Source organism: Prionailurus viverrinus, chromosome D1 (genome assembly GCF_022837055.1).
Source record: "Prionailurus viverrinus isolate Anna chromosome D1, UM_Priviv_1.0, whole genome shotgun sequence".
Taxonomy (NCBI): domain Eukaryota; kingdom Metazoa; phylum Chordata; class Mammalia; order Carnivora; family Felidae; genus Prionailurus; species Prionailurus viverrinus.
The window spans coordinates 99,457,351-99,475,263 of NC_062570.1; the positions used below are offsets into that span (position 1 = coordinate 99,457,351).

Here is a 17,913-nt window from a genome sequence, read left to right on the forward strand (position 1 = left end):
GTGCTGGAACTAAAAGGATAGAGATAGTTCTCTTTTCAAGCAGTTCATAGTTTGGGGGCGCCTGGGTGGCTCAGTTGGTTAAGTGTCCAACTTTGGCTCAGGTCATGATCTCACAGTTTGTTAGTTTGAGCTCCACATTGGGTTCTCTGCTGTCACCCCAGGAGTGTAACAGTAAAAAAACTGGGCTTCCAGAAAAAGAAAACAGAGGAATTAGAATGCCATCAGGTTTCTTAATAGCAGCACTGGAAGCTAAAAAACAATAGAGCAATGCTTTCCGAATTCTAAGGCAAAATTATTTCTGACCTAGAATTCTGTACCAAACCAACTCTGAGATAGAATACAGATTTTTAGATAGGCAAGAGCTTATAAATTTTAACTCCCATAAACCTTTTCTCATGAAACTGCTGGAGGATGTATTTCATCAAAAAATGGGATTAAATCTAAAAAGATAGAATTATGGGATCTAGGAACAAGGGATCCAACAACACAGGGCAGAGGTAAAGAGAATTCGTAGGATGATAATGAATGATAGTTGCAGACAACCATTTGTGCAGGAGAGCTAGAAAACAAACAATTCAGATTGGAGAGCAGAAAACTCCTAGAGGAATGTGTATAAGAATATAAAAAAAAGAACTGATCAAACTTTTTAGTTTTATCATTTGGAGAAGTAGAGATTAATTTGGAGAAGTAGAGATTAATACTTCAGTTAAAGAAGTAACAATTAGGGGTGCCTGGCTGGCTCAGACAGATGGTGGAGCATGCGACGCTTGCTCTTGGGGTTGTGAGTTTGAGCCCCACGTTGGGTGTAGACATTACCTGAAAATAAAATCTTTAATTAGAAAAAAAAAAGTAGTGATTAATTCTTAGAAACTCCAAGCAAACCAAGAAAGTGGTAAGTATTCCAAGAAAAAAAGTTGTATAAGAAAAAATGTGCTAATAATATACTCTGTGGCTTGCTGTGAATAATGTTTATAGAGCATAAAAATATAAGTACTGAACATTTTAAGCTAAAATTAGCACTGTATAGGGGCGTCTGGGTGGCTCAGTTGGTTGAACGGCCGACTTCAGCTCAGGTCATGATCTCGCGGTCTGTGAGTTCGAGCCCCGCATCGGGCTCTGTGCTGACAGCTCAGAGCCTGGAGCCTGTTTCGGATTCTGTGTCTCCCTCTCGCTGACCCTCCCCTGTTCATGCTCTGTCTCTCTCTGTCTCAAAAATAAATAAAATGTTTAAAAAATTTTTAATAAAAATAAAAAAATAATAAAATTAGCACTATATATTAGAAAGATTGGAATATGGGAAGTGTGCGTAGGTGGTAAAAAAGATAATTTGTCATCTTCAACTAAGAGTCCAAAGATGATGTCTAAAACTTAAATATTGATAAAGAGCAGCATAAACATATTGTTAAAAAATGAAAAGTGGAAAACAGAAGGCTCGGTGAGTTTGTGAAGTGGAATTAGTTAAGAGTTGCGGCTGTAGCTTGATTTAGAGTCAACTGAGTTTGAAAAGCCAGTGAACCTTTCAAATGAGCTTGTCCAGCAGCTTTCAAGACTGATACAGAGATTGGAAGAGGAAATATGGTCAGTAGTTAAATCATGTGAATGAGTGAGATCGCTGAGGAATGAAAGTGTAGTGAGAGGGGAGATAAGGGAAGAACTTTGAGGGATCCTTATATTTAGAGGGTGAAGAAGGAAGAAGAATCAGGGAAGAAACAGTCAGCATGTATGAAAAGAAATGGCATAGTATGACATCACAGAAGCCAAGGAGGAGAGTTCCAAGGAAAAGATGAGCAACAGTATCAGTTGTCACAGGTGGAAAACTAAGAAAAGACCCTTCGAATCCACAGTGATTGAGTGATCACCCATAACTTTCAAGAGAACAGTTTAGTTGAGCGATGGAAGCAGTATTGAAAGGATTACTGAGTGCATGAATGGGTGGTAAGAAAGAGATAATGAATATAGCACACCCTTCTGAGAAATTTGGTTTTGAAAAACAAAAGGAGAAGGCAGCTCTTTCTGCCCATGGGTCCTGTCCTGGGCTTTAGTAAAACACGTTTCTGCACCCCCACCCCACAAAAAAAGTAGCTTTAGTGAATAGTCTTTGAAATTTTTTTAGATTAAGGGATCACTTAAACATATGTGAGTAGATAGCAAAGAGTTAATGGAAAAGGCAAGGTTAAAGATGCAAGTGTAAGGGGATAATTGATAGAGCGAGGTCCCAGAGAAACAGAAAGAATATGGACTCAAGAGCACAGATGGAGAGATTAATCTTAGTAAGAAACAGGAAAGATTCTTTCTCTGAGAGAGGAAAGAAAGAGGTGAGGATAACTGAAGACAAAAAGAAATATTAAGGCATAGGGGAAGGAAATTGAAGGACTTAATAATCAGGTGACTTGATCTTCACAATAAAATAGTGTATCTGCTTAAGGTTGGGAGTTGGGGCAAAGGGTTAGTTTGGAAATTTGAGAATGGAAAATGTCTGGGGCAGCTGTTGTAAGAATGTAATACAAAGTCAGAAGGAGATGACTAAAAGGATTACCCAGTAGCCATGAGCATCCAGTTGAGGTTAGATATGAATTTGTAATAAAGCCAATCAATATGGTTTCTGGACTTCCTCCAAGAACGCTGTATCTCCAAAAGTTGTATTAGTCATCATCTTGGCGGGAGAAGGGTTTCCTTGGAGTGTCTTAGGAGATCCCAGGGTTCAAAAACTTGAGAAAAATGTTTGCTCAAGGAGAGTTAATGCTCAGGAGTAGCAAAGAACAGACTTGCCTTGTGGGATACTTCCATCTGTGGGTCATTCAGAGGTCTTGTGGGAAGAATCATGGGCAATGAAAAAGAAATATACTTAAGAGACTTAAGAGAAGCAAAACAGTTTGGTATCAAAAAGATCTATAGCTGCTTGTATATCTAGACACACATCTGAGGGTGGGGGCATGTTGGAGAACATCTGGATTCAGATAAAAGAAGAGCAGAAGAGAAGTGACATCATCGTGGGATTAGACTGTAGTTTACCTAGCCAGATGGAAGGTATAGATTAAGCATTTTTGATGTACATCACAAAACTGGACTGAGTTAGGAGAGTATGGTGATAGGGATTTCAAATGTCAAGACATAAGCTCAAAGTCACATTCAGCCAGAAAACAGTATACTTGATTCCTTTGTGTTTTTCTGATCATTAAAGGAATACTTGCTTATTGTAGAAATGTAGTAGAACAGAAAGGTGTAATGAAGCAGAAGAATAATCACCTCCAAACCCACTACTAACAGCACTCACCATTTATTTATATACTTGCTGTTATTCCTAGTAGGGTTTTTGTTTTGGTTTGGTTTGGGTTTTTTTGCTTGTTCGGGGGTTTTTGTTTTTGTTTTTGGTGGGGTTTTTGGCTTACACAACAGAAATTTATTTTCTCACAGTCTCCAGGCTAAAAGTCTAAATCAAGGGGTCAGGGGCGCCTGGGTGGCGCAGTCGGTTGAGCGTCCGACTTCAGCCAGGTCACGATCTCACGGTCCGGGAGTTCGAGCCCCGCATCAGGCTCTGGGCTGATGGCTCGGAGCCTGGAGCCTGTTTCCGATTCTGTGTCTCCCTCTCTCTCTGCCCCTCCCCCGTTCAAGCTCTGTCTCTCTCTGTCCCAAAAATAAATAAACGTTGAAAAAAAAAAAATTTAAAAAAAAAAAAAAATCAAGGGGTCAGGAGGTTTGGTTTCTCCTGAGGCCTCTCTCCTTGGTCTAATTTTTTCTATATACATGGGTGTTTTTACCCAATACATATTATGCTAAATATACATTTGTATAACCTTTTTTTTAAATGTAGAAGCATTTTCTCATGTATAATTCTCACATATCCCATATATATCTTCATATATATCTAAAGTTCTTTTTAAATTTCATTTTATTTATTTTTTCTTCTTTAAAATTTTAAATCTTTGATTTGCCTTCATGTTATCTTTATCTCAGAAGGAGGCAACATGAGATAGGAGTTCTAGATATAATTATAAAAACAGTTTCACTCTGGGTGGCTCAGTCTGTTGAGCGTCCAACCGTTGATTTCAGCTCAGGTCATAATCTCGCGTTTGGTGAGTTCGAACTCTGCATTGGGCTCTGCGCTGATGGTGTGGAGCCTGCTTGGGATTCTCTCTGTCCCCTTTCTCTCTGTCCCTACCCTGCTAGCACCCTCTCTCTCTCAAAATAAAGAAATAAACTTAAAAAAAATTTTTTAACAGTTTCAACTCTTTACTATTTGCTATTCTTATTTATACTTTTCTGAAGATTCCAGTCAATACTATTAGGCAGGAAAAAGAAATAAGAAAGAAATAAGAGACATAGAATTTTTAAGGGGAAGGAAAATTACATTATTTGGAAGTGATATAATTGCTTGGAAAGCCCAAGATAAACTGAAATCTATTATAAATATTATAAAACTTCAGCAAGGCAATAAGAGAAAATACACTAAAACGAATAATTTATTTAAAAATAATAGCCTTTATATATTCAAATAAGAAGAAAAGTCCCTTTTTATAATAGCAAGGGAAGATAAAATACCTATGAATAAACCTAACAGGAATATGCAAGATCATATGAAGAAGGCTTTAGAACACTACTGAAGAGGGGTGCCTGGGTGGCTCAGTTGGTTAAGCATCTGACTTCAGCTCAGGTCACAATCTCACAGTTCATGATTTCGGGCCCCACGCTGGGCTCTGTGCTGACAGCCTGGAGCCTGCTTCAGATTCTGTGTCTCCCTCTCTCTCTGCCCCTCCCTCACTCATGCTCTCTGTCTCTCTCAAAAATAAATAAAAATTTAAAAAATATTTTTAAAAAACCACTACTGAAGAACCAAAAAAACACTTGGCCATATGGAAAGGCATACTATGTTCTTGGAAAGGAAGACTTAAAAATCATAAAACTGTCAGTGCTCCTTTATCTAAGTCCTTTAGATAAAATAATTCCTTTAATCCTCACAACAGCCCATTGCAATGAACTTGCTCAGACTCACAGAGCCAGTAAGTGGCAGAGGTTGAATTTAAACTCAGGAAGTTGGCTCCAGTATACATGCTCTTCATCACTATGCTATACAAACATTCATTGTTGGCACAGGAATAGATAAGTAAAAATCACCGGACCAGAATCGAGAAGCCCAGAAATTGACCCAAATGTGAAAGTGGAATTAACCTATGTTGGGGTAGGGAGGGCATGTGAAATCAATGAACTCAACTAGTAGCAATCTTTAAAAAAAATTAAGTTGGATTTCTTCCTTATACCTTATATAAAAATAAATTCCAGATGGATCAAAAATTTCAATGTAAAAATTGAAACCATAAATATACTCAAAGAAACCACAGGAAAATGTTTTTATAATCTCACAGAGAGAAAAGGCTTTCTAAATATGAATGGCAAAAAAAAAAAAAAAAAAAAACGCTGGAAGCCATAAAAGAAACTATTGATGTATTTCATTAGATAAAAAAGAATGAAAAATTGGCTTGACCGAAAAAACCCTATAAATAAAGACAAAAAATTAACAACAAACATGGAGAGATATTTGCAACTTATATTACAGATGAAGCGCCAATTTCCTTACATACAGAGTTCCTAAAAATCAATTATAAAAATACTGGGGCACCTGGTGGTTCAGTTGGTTAAGCATCTGACTTTGGCTCAGGTCATGGTCTCATGGTTTGTGAGTTCGAGCCCTGTATCAGGCTGCTGTTGATGCAGAGCCTGCTTCAGATCTTCTCTCTCCCTCTCTCTCTCTGCCCCTCCCCTCTCATATGTGTTTTCTGTCAAAAATAAACTTTTTAAAAAAAAATCTAAAAAAAAAATCCAATAAGGTATACAATTCAGTGGCTTTTAGTATATTCATATACAGTTGTACAACCATCACCACAATCAGTTTTAGAGTATTTTCATCACCAATTCCCCCCATTCCCCCACAAAACCCCATACCTAATTAGCAGTAACTCTAATTACTAATTACTTACTACTTTTCCCCCACCTACCCACTCCTAGCCCCAGGCAACCACTAATTTACTTTCTGTCTCTGGATTTGCCTATTCTGAGAATTTAATATAAATGGAATCATACAATATGTGGGCCTCTGTGTCTGGTTTCTTTCACTTAAAATAATATTTTCAAGGTTCATCCATTCTATAGTGTATATGCATGCCTCATTCCTTTTTACGACCAAATAATATTCCATTGTATGGATGTACCACATTTGTTTATCTACTCATCTATGGACAGATATCTGAGTTGTTTCTTCTTTTTGGCTATTATGAATAATGCTGCTATGAATATCTGCATTCAAGTTTTTGTGTGAACATGTGCTTTCATTTCTCTTGGGTACATGCCTAGGAGTGGAATGCTTGGTCATATGGTGATTCTTGGTGTAACTTTTTGAGGAACTTCTTGACTGTTTTCCAAAGTAGCTGCATCATTTTACGTTCCCACCAGCAAGGTATGAATTATGGCTTCTCCACATTCTTGCCAACACTTGATATCATCTGTCTTTTTTATCATAAGCATCCTAATGGGTATGAAGTAGTATCTCATTGTGCTTTTGATTTATGTTTCTCTCATAACTAATGACGTAGAGCATTTTTTCACGTGCATATTGGTCATTTGTACAACTTCTTTGGAGAAATATTCATCTACATTGTGGTATGTATCAACACATTTGTTTCTTTTTATTGCTGAGTAGTATTCCATGATATGAATATAACACAGTTTAGTTTTTGTTCACCTGTTAATGGACAGGTAAATTATCTAGTGTTTGGCTACTATCAATAAAGCTTCTATGAACATTTGTCTACAAGTCTTTTTGTGCACATATCTTTTCCCAGCTTTATGGTGATATAATTGACACATAACATTGTAAGTTTGAGGTATACAAAGCGATGATTTGATACATATATATATATATACACACTGCAAAATGATCACCGCAATAAGGTTAGTTAACACCTACATCACCTCACATAAGCACCTGGGTTTTTTGTGGGTTTGTTGTTGTTGTTGTTTTGGGTGGTGAAAACATTTGAGATTTGCTTTCTTAGCAACTTTCAAGTATATAATACAGTATTCATAAGTATAGTCATTATACTATATGTTACATCCCCAGAATTTGTTGATCTTATAACTAGAAGTTTATACCCTTTGATCAATATCTCCCCATTTCTCCCACCCCACAGTTCCTGGCAACCACCATTCTACTATTTCAATTAGTTTGTCTTTTTTAGATTCCATATATAATTTTTTTTATTTTAGAGAGAGTGAGTGTGAGTGGGGGAGAGGGGCAGAGAATGGGAGAGAGAGACAGAGAGAGAGACAGAGAGAGACAGAGAGAGAGAATCCCAAGTAGGCTCCATGCTCAATATTGAGCCTGATGCAGGGCCCAGTCCCACAACCTGAGAATCACCACCCGAACCAAAATCGAGAGTCAGATGCTCAACTGACTGAGCCACACAGGCACCCCTAAGGTTCCATATATAATTTGAGATCATATAGCATTTGTTTTCCTCTGACTGACTTATTTCACTTAGCATAATGCCTTCAAGATCCATCCACGTTACTGCAGAAGGCAGGATTTCCTTCTCTTTTATGGCTGAATTGTATTCCACTATATATATATATATATATACCACATTTTTTTAATCCATTTGTACGTCAACACTTAGGTTGTTCCATGTATTGACTATAGTGAAGAATGCTGAATGAACATGAGAGTGCAGATATGTCTTTGGGATAGTTATTTCATTTCCTATGGATATTATACCCAGATATGAGGTTGCTGGATCATATGATAGTTCTATTTTTAACATTTTGAGAAACTTCATACTGTTTCCCAGAATGGCTGTACCAATTTACATTCCCCTTAACACAAGCATCTTATGTATATGTTGGTCATTAATATGTCTTCTTTCGGAAAATGTCTATTCAGGTTCTCTGCCCATTTTTTAATTGGATTATTTGGGGGTTTTGCTATTGAGTTGTATGAGTTCCTTATGTATTTTGGATATTGATGACTTATCAGATATATGGTTTGCAAATCTTTTCTCTCATTCTGTAGTTACCTTTTCATTTTGCTGACTGTTTATTTTGCTGTGTAGAGGCTTTTGTATTTGATGCAGTTACTTTTTGCCTTTGTTGCTTGCACTGTGGTATCACATCCAAAAAATCATTGCCAAGACCAACGTCAAGGAGCTTTCCCCCTATGTTTTCTTCTAGGAGTTTTACAGTTTTCAGATCTTCTATTTAAGTCTTTAATCCATTTCAAGTTAATTTTTGTGAGTGGTGTAAGATACGGGCCCAGTTTCATTCTTTTGCATATGAATAGCTTGTTTTCCTGGCATTGGCACCATTTATTGAAGAGACTATCCTTTCCCCATTGAGCATTCTTGGCTCCCTTGTCAAAGTTTGTTCACTGTATATGTGTGGATTTATTTTTATGCTCTTGATTCTTGTCAAAGTTAGTTCACTGTATATGTGTGGATTTATTTTTATGCTCTTGATTCTGTTCCATTGGTCTGTGTATCTGTTTTTGTGCCAGTACCATACTGTTTTGTTTATATTAGCTTTGTAATATACTTTGAAATCAGAAAGAATGATGCCTCCTGCTCTGCTTCTTTCTTAGGATTGATGTAGCTCTTCAGGGTCCTTTGTGGTTTCTTATGAATTTTAGGATTTTTTTCCACCGCTATGACATATGCCATTGGAATTTTGATAGGGATTACATTGAATCTATAGATAGCTTTGAGGAGTAGGAGCGTTTTAACGTTAATTCTTCCAATTCATGAACACGGATATCTTTCCATTTGTTTGTGTCTTCTTCAGTGTTTTTCATCAAAGTCTGAGTTCTCAGTGTACAGATTTTTCACCTCTTTGATTACATTTATTCCTAAGTATTTTATTGTTTTTGATACTATTGTAAATGGGATTGTCTTCTTTATTTCTTTTTCAGATAACTTGTTGTTAGTGTACAAAAATGCAACTGGTTTTTGTATGTTGATTTTGTGTCCTGCAACTTAACTGGATTGGTTTTTTAGTTCTATCAGTTTTGGGATGGATTTTTTTTTTTTTTTTTTTTTTTTTTTTTTTTTAAGAAAGAGAGGGAGCACACACGAGCTAGAGAGAAGGGCAGAGGGAGAGAGAGAGACAGAGTCCCAGTCAGGCTCCACACTCAGTGCAGAGCCTGACGAAGGGCTCAATCCCATGACCCTGGGATCATGACCTGAGCCAAAATCGAGTCGGATTCTCAACTGACTACACCGCCCAGCTGTCCCTGGATGGATTTTTTTAAAGATTTTCTACATAAAGTTATATCATCTACAGAGACAATTTTACTTCTTTTTTTTTTTTTTTTTTTAATTTATTTTTGGGACAGAGAGAGACAGAGCATGAACGGGGGAGGGGCAGAGAGAGAGGGAGACACAGAATCGGAAACAGGCTCCAGGCTCTGAGCCATCAGCCCAGAGCCTGACGCGGGGCTCGAACTCACGGACCGCGAGATCGTGACCTGGCTGAAGTCGGACGCTTAACCGACTGCGCCACCCAGGTGCCCCAATTTTACTTCTTTTAAAAAAAAATTTTTTTTTAATGTTTATTTCTCTTCCAGAGTGAGACAGAACACAGTGTGGGAGGGGCAGAGAGAGAGGGAGACACAGAATCTGAAGCAGCTCCAGAGCCTGACATGGGGCTCGAACCCAGAAACCACGAGATCATGACCTGAGCTGAAGTCGGACACCTAGCTGACTGAGCCACCAGGCGCCCCTTACTTCTTCCTTTCCAATTTGGATGGCTTCCATTTCTTTTTTATTCCCTAATTTCTCTGGCTAGGACTTCCAATACTATGTTGGAAAGGAGTGATCTTGTTCATGGTCTTAGAGGGAGAGCCTTTAGTCTTTCACTATTATGTTAGCTATGGGCCATAAATGGCCTTTATTTTGTTGAAGTACATTGCTTCTATACCCAGTTTGTTCCGAGTTTTTTCATGAAAGGATGCTTAACTTCATGGACATATGTTTTTATTTCTCTTGGGTAAATATCTAAGGGATATTTGCTGGCAGACTTTTTCCAAAGTGATTGTACTGTTTTACATGTCTACCAGCAATGTCTGAAAAATCCCAGTTGTTTCATATCCTTACTAACATTTGGTGTTGTCAGTCTTCTTTTCCCCCCTAGCTTATTTATTGAGATATAATTTGCTGAGATATAATTGACAGATAACATTGTATAAGTTTAAAATATACAATGTGATGATTTGATATATGTATATATTGTGAAATGATTATCACAATAAGGTTATTTTTTTTTAAATATGGAACACTTCACAAATTTGCATGTCATACTTGCACAGGGGCCATGCAAATCTCTGTATTGTCCTAATTTTAATATATGTGTTGCCAAAGCAAATACAGACTTTTCATTTTAGCCTTTCTAGTGAATATGAAGTGGTGTCTCATTGTGGTTTTAATTTGCATTTCCCTGATGATTACTGACACTGAACAGTTTTTTATTGCTTATTAGCCATTTTCTTTGTGAAGTGCCTCTTGAAATCTTTTGCTCAGTTTTGGGTGGGTTGTTTTAATTATTGTGTAGTAGGAGTTCCTTGTAACCAGTCTGGTTGTAAGTCAGATATGCTTATTGCAAATATTGCTACCATTCTTTGGCTTGTTTATTTCCTTAATGGTGCTCTCATTGAGCAGAAGTTTTTAAAGTCCACATTTGATCAATTTTTTCTTTTATGATTAATGACTTCTGGGTCCAGTGTTAAAAAAACCTTTGCTACCCTAAGTTTGTGACAGTATTACCCTTCATTTTCGTCTAAAAGCATCAGAAATCTAGCTTTTATGTTTGGTCTATAATCCATCTTGAATCAATTTTTGTGGGTGGTTTGAGGTTGAGGTCAAGATCCTTTTTTGTACCATCTGGATAGCTAGTTGTTTATTCCAACACTATTTGTTGAAAAGACTTCACTTTTCCCACTCAATTGTTTTGGTTCCTTTGTTAAAAAAAAAAAAAAAACACCAAAAAACAAAAACAATTGACTATATATGTGTGGGTGTGTTTCTAGATTTTCTATTCTGTTCTATTGATATATTTGTTACACTTTAGTCTTGATTAGTTTAGCTTTATAATAAGGTAGTGTACACACCTCAACTTTGCCTTTTTCTAGATTATTTTGGTCATTAGAGGTCCGTTGCATTTCTATATAACTTTTAGAATAAACTTGTCAATTTCTACAAAAAAAAAAAAAAAAAAAGAAAGAAAAGTAAATAAAGCCTGACAAGAATTTGATTGAGATTTGAAGACTCTGTAGATCAATTCAGGGTGAATTGTCAACTTCACAGTATTGAATCTTCCAATCCATGGACATAGTACATTTTTCCTTAGATCTTCTTACATTTCTTTCAGCAATGCATTACAGCATTTAATATACAGATCTTACACATTTTATTAAAGTTATTCCTAAATATTTTGTTTTGTTCTCCCATTATAAATAGTATTTTTTTAAGTTTATTTATTTATTTTGAGAAAGCAAGAGAGCACCAGTGACGGGAGGGGCAGAGAGAGAGGGAGAGAGAGAATCCCAAGCAGATTTCGCACTGTCAGTACAGAGCCTGATGCGGAGCTTGAACTCACAAACTGTGAGATCATGACCTGAGCTGAAATCAAGAGTCGGACGCTTAATCGACTGAGCCACCCAGGTGCCCCAACAGTATTATTTTTTAAAGTTATTTTCTTTACCGGTTTTCCATTTTAAGAATATAGAAATATAGGGGCACCTGGGTGGCTCAGTCAGTTAAGCATCTGACTCTTGATCTCAGCTAAGGTCTTGAGCTCAGGGTCATGAGTTCAAGCCCCGCACTGGGCTCTGTGCTAAACATGAAGCCTACTTAAAAAAAAAAAAAATTACCTATATATAATTACCTTTTGTATATTATATCCTGTGACTTTGGTAAATTCACTTATTAGTTCTCATAGTTTCTTTGTAGATTTCTTAGAATTTTCTGCAGCAAAATCATGTCACATGCAAATAGAGGCAGTTTTACTTCTTCCTTTACAATCTTGGTAAAGGTCTTTCTTTTTTCTTTCTTTATTGCACAGAGTAGGACCTCATTACAATATTAAATAGAAGTGGTAAGAACAGATAACATTGATTTGGCCAGAAAGTTTTCAGTCTTTAGAATTAAATATGAGGTTTTTCATGGATGCCCTTTAGTCGGTTGAGGAAATTTACTTTTATTCTTAGTTTGGTGAGAATTTTTATTGTGAATGGGTATTCAATTTTTTATTTTTCTGAATGTATTGAGTGACATATGGTTTTTCCCCTTTCTGATGTTCATGTGGATAAATCCACCTTAGTCGTGATTTATTATCATTTTCACATATCATTGGATTTCTTTAACATTTTATTAATGACTTTCGCATCTATCTAATGAGGTATTTTAGGCTACGGTTTTCTTTTCTTGTAATATCCTGTCTTTTCTGAGTGTCAGGATTATTCTGACATTAAATCATTAATCATAAAAACATTGTGATTAAACTCATAAAATGCGTTTGGAAGTATTTCCTCCTATCTTTTCTGAAAGGGTTTATATAAGATTGGTAATTTTTTTTAAGTGTCTCTTTTTCTAAGAAGACTTGAACTTTTAAGTTAGGTTCAATCTGCTTCTTGTAAGCTCTTTTCCTAACATTTCTCATACATATAATTATTTGCTTAAATTCTACTTTTCTTGGGGCACCTGGGTGGCTAAGTCGGTTAAGCATCTGACTTTGGCTCACGTCATGATCTCGCGGTTCGTGAGTTCGAGTTCTGCATCAGGCTGTCTGCTGTCAGCAAAGACCCCACTTTGGATCCTCTGTCCCCCTTTCTCTGTCCCTCCCCAGCTTGTGCTTAGACTGTAAGTTCCAGGAAAGCATTTATCTATCTTGCTTACTCTATGTTCCTAGCATCTAGCCAAGTGCCTGGTTCACGGTATATATAAATGAATACTTAGTGAATTGCATTAAATTAAAGGGAAAGTAAGAGACTAGGAAAACTGAGAATTGTGGCAAAATACTGAAGACAATATAAAAAGTTTTCCTTTTAATTTTTTTATTTTAATTTTTTATTTGAGCATAATGGATGAACAATGTTACATTAGTTTCAGGTGTACAACAGAGTAATTCAACATCTCTGTATGTTTTGCTGTGCACACCACAAGTAGTTACCATCTGTCACCATACAAGTATTATAATAAAAGTGATTATATTTTATGATGTACCTTTTATTCCTATGATGTATTCATTCCATAACTGGAAGCCTATATTTCCTACTCCCCTTCACCCATTTTTCCCATATCCATACCTTCCTCCCCTCTGGCAGCCATCAATTTATTTTCTGTATTTATAGATCTGATTATGCCTTTTGTTTGTGTATTGATTTTTTTTTTTTTAATTCTTTTTTTCAACGCTTATTTATTTTTGGGACAGAGAGAGACAGAGCATGAACGGGGGAGGGGCAGAGAGAGAGGGAGACAAAGAATCTGAAGCAGGCTCCAGGCTCTGAGCCATCAGCCCAGAGCCTGACGCGGGGCTCGAACTCACGGACCGTGAGATCGTGACCTGGCTGAAGTCGGACGCTTAACCGACTGCGCCACCCAGGCGCCCCTTGATTTTTTTTTAGATTATACATATGAGTGAAATTACATGGTATTTGTCTTTCTCAGTCTGACTTACTTCACTTAGCATAATGCCCTCTAGGTCCATCTATGTTGTCACAAAAGGCAAGACCCCATCCTTTTTTATGGTTATATAATATTCCATCTCATATATATATATATATATATATATATATATATATGGTACACATATATGCACACACACACACATATACCACATCTTCTTTATCCATGCATTTATTGATAGACACTTGAGTTGGCACATCTTGGCTATTATAAATAATGCTGCAATAAACATAGGGGTGCATATATAAAAGTCTTCCTTATTAAAAAAATTACATTGCAGCAAAAAGAACAATGAACCCTAGATGGATGGTATTGTATTAATAAATGAAAGAAAAGAAAAGAAAATTCACCTCCTACTTTCATTTATTCTTCTCAGTTAAAGAGGGTGCTCTTTGGACTGGAAAAGATAAAATGAACAGTAGTTCCAGGGAATAAAATCAAACATAACTGAGATTATAAGAGATCACCTAACTGCTTTAAATGAACTTAAGTTTCTGGATCTAATTTATATTCCAAGGTACCGAGGCCTAGTAGATAAGCTGACTGAACCACTGCCGGCGGTGTTTAGAAAGTGGAAATTGTGAGGGTACCTGGGTGGCTCAGTCATTTGAGCATCTGACTCTTAATTTCGGCTCAGGTCATGATCTCATGGTTAATGGGAGCAAGCCCTGTGTCGGGCTCTGTGCTGACAGGATGGAGCCTGCTTGGGATTCTCTCTCCCTTTCTCTCTGCCCCTCCCTCCCTCATGCTTTCTCTCTCTCTCAAAATAAGTAAACTTGAAAGAAAGAAAGAAAGAAAGAAAGAAAGAAAGAAAGAAAGAGGAAATTGTGCCCATCATGGGGAGGGAAGGGGAGAGAAGTTCCAAATGTAGAGGCAGGGACCCAATATTCAGAAGGTCATTTCAGCAGACTGAAGGCTGGTGACCTTGACATCTATCTTGGGTGATATTCTTCAACTATTTATTAAAAAGAATCAATATCTATACCTATTCAGAAAAGGAAGTTGTGTTAACTGTAAGTCTATCAGAGTTTATTGAAGAAGAAGTTAGGGGGGAGGATTTGGGGACGGAGGGGAGAAGAGAAGAGGGAAAAGGAAAGCAAGAGAGCCCATGCTTGGTGGGTAAGAAGACCTGGTTTCAACCCCAGCTCTGTCACCTCTTAGTAAAATGACATTGGGCAAGTTACTGAATCTCTATAAGCCACATTTCCCAATTGGTGAAATAGAAATAATAAGAGAACCACCTATTTCATAGGGTAGTCCTGAGGTTTAAATCAAATAATATGTCTAAAATGGTAATTTATTTCTCAAAATCAGTGATAACTGTGAAGTGACAGGAGCGATGGTACATGATGTTAATGGCAGTAACATTGAAGGAGGAGGGAATGACACAGCCAGTGCAAACTTCTTCCCTTTGTGAAGGGATTACAAGACTGGTAAATCCGGAGAAAACTATACTTAGCATGGCTATATTCATTATATTTGTTTAGTTTAGTTGAATCTCAGCAGGACCTTGGCACCCTCTCCATGATATCCTTATGAATACGCAGAAGGAATAGAGGATGGGTAATAAATAAGTGGTTGAAAATCATACCAAAAATGTGCTAATTAATGGGTTCAGATCATGCTAAAGGGATATCTCCAGAAGTAGAATTCTGGGCTCTGTCCTTAGCCTTTCTTTTTCTTTCTTAATCCATTATTTGAATGAGAGCATTGATGGCAAGCTAATCAGAGTTGGGAGGGATAGCTAAGAAGCTGCCTAAAAGAAACAGGATCTGAAAAGAAATAGTATAATATAGTGGAGCAAATATGGACGTAGTATCATGGGTCTGCAACCACTAGCTGTGTGGCCTTGAGTAAGTTAAGTAACCACCTGAGCCTTTGTTTCCTCATAATACCACTCGTCTCCTGGTAGTTGTGAGAATAAAATGTGTGTGTGTGTGTGTGTGTGTGTGTGTGTGTGTGTGTATTAGTTATCTATTGCTATGTGATATATTTACCCCAAACCTTAGAGGCTTAAAACAATAAACATTTATTATTTCACACAGTTTCTAAGCATCAGGAATGCAGAATCAACTTGCTTGGATGGTTCTCCCTCGTAAGACTGAAATCAAGATTTAGGTTGGGGCTGCAGCCATCTGAAGGCTTGCTCACTTATATCACTGTTGGCAGGAGGCCTCAACAGTTCTCATGTTCCTCATGATTATGGCAGTGACTTCCCCAGAAAAAGTGATCTCAGAGAGAGCAAGAAGGATGCCACAGTGCCTTTTATGAACTAGTCTCTGAAGTCACACACTGTCACTTTCATTCTATTCTATTCATTAGAAATGAATCAGTAAGTTTAGCCCATACTCAAGGGGAAAAGAATTGGGATCCACCTTCAAAAGATTTTGTAGATGTATCTGAAAACCACCACAATATAAAAAGCACTCTATATAGTGCTTAACTCTTAGTAGGTACCCCATATATGGCACCTATTATTATACTGTTATTGGTATACACCTAATACATGTGCTCTTTAAAGCCATTGTGGGCAGGACAAGAAAATCTCATGATTCTTCAGATTCCTGGCAAATACAGAGAAAGAAGCACCATGTGTCACTATATTCATTACATCTGTTTTGTAAGCTAACATGAATGGACTATGTTGCATGAAGAACTGATAAAAATACATTTTAGTAACACTTAATAGGTGTACCTAAAATGTCTTGTCATCCTGCAAATACCAGTGACATGAATAATTTGAATGACAGTTCACCCCAAAATTGATTTTGTTGGTTTTATTAAGAATTTTATACTTATACTTAAATATAGGTATGGCTCATCTGAGAATTCATTGAATTTTAATTGTGTACTATACCAACTTGTCTGTCTGAGGGTTCTGGTCTCCTTTCCACTTAAAAATGGGCCACAGCTGGGGCTCCTGGGTAGCTCAGTTGGTTAAGCGTCCAACTTCCGCTAGGCTCATGATCTCACAGTTCGTGAGTTTGAGCCCCACATTGGGCTCAGTGCTGACAGCTCAGAGCCTGGAGCCTACTTCAGATTCTGTGTCTCCCTCTTGCTCTCTGCCCCTCCCCCACTCACACTGTGTGTGTGTGTGTGTGTGTGTGTGTGTGTGTGTGTGTGTCAAAAATAAATAAACATTAAAAAAAACAAAAAATGGGCCACAGCTAAGACTGACAGAGAGGCCCCAGTCTACAGCAAAGATAAGACTTGTTAGTTCACACACCTTCCCTGAGGGCAAGAAGCAATTTGGGGGAGAAATAAACCAACAAACACAAAAAGTATTTTATCAACAAAGGGCTCAATTAAGCAGGAGCGTTAATGTTGACAGTAAAAATGTAGAAGCCAGAATTAATATGGCTAAATCACTGGGTAATCTAGATTTCCTCTGTTTACGTATACATTTGTATCTATATGGGTACAGAATGTCCGTCAGTAGCCTTAAGGATTGTCTGATGTTCACTGTAAACAAAAACATGAGAACTCTGTAACTTCAGGTAGACAGAGCAATTACTGGGTCATTTTGATAAGATACGATCATTAAAGTGAAGATATTTTCACACCTTAAGCCGATTAATTTTCTAGTCTTTTGATTTGCATTAAACATTAGACAGATCCTCAGGCTAGTGACTGACGTGGTTGAACTCTTTAATATCTTAACAACGTAGCGGTCAAACTACTAAGGTGTTCAAAATATAGTCACTAATTTGAAAGTAAGTAAAAATGGACCCTGAAGAGCTAGTGTTTACAGGGTTTACATGTGTCTTAGCAGGCAGGGCACGAAGTCTCTTAAGCGTTTCCCAGGGAACCTCTTATAAATGCATAATCTTCAAATACTGATTAGGTCATCAGCTGCAGATAAAAAGTAGTGAGAGTAGTCTAAAGTGTTGCTAGCCTTAGCCACTCAATTAAGTTCCTAGAACCCATTTCAGACATGGAGGGTGGGGGCTTCCCACACAACACCAGCAAGGTGTCCAAGAATTCATCTTAATTCACCTAAATTCTGACACTATCAACCTGGAAATAGCATCAGATTCCACAGAGTAAGGGTTCTGGCCTACAAGACTGCCCCTCACCTCCTTACTTCAGATGCCAGTCACAAGCCCAGGCTGTTAACCTGTACTTTTGACCAATTAACTATATATATCAGAGGTTCCCAGTACTTCCTCCTCAGGTTTGAGAGTAACTTGCTAGG

The 17,913-nt window shown here is 37.3% G+C and overlaps 1 protein-coding gene and 1 non-coding gene across 3 annotated transcripts in view; one reads left to right on the top strand and one right to left on the bottom strand.

Annotated features, from left to right (window-relative positions):
• Positions 1-17,913, top strand: part of CSTPP1 (centriolar satellite-associated tubulin polyglutamylase complex regulator 1) — a 200,746-nt gene that overhangs the window by 111,572 nt on the left and 71,261 nt on the right. The gene's annotated exons all lie outside the window — the stretch shown is intronic.
• LOC125147236 (U6 spliceosomal RNA) lies at positions 10,301-10,404 on the bottom strand. The gene has a single exon (XR_007145076.1). It is a non-coding gene; the product is annotated as a U6 spliceosomal RNA (small nuclear RNA).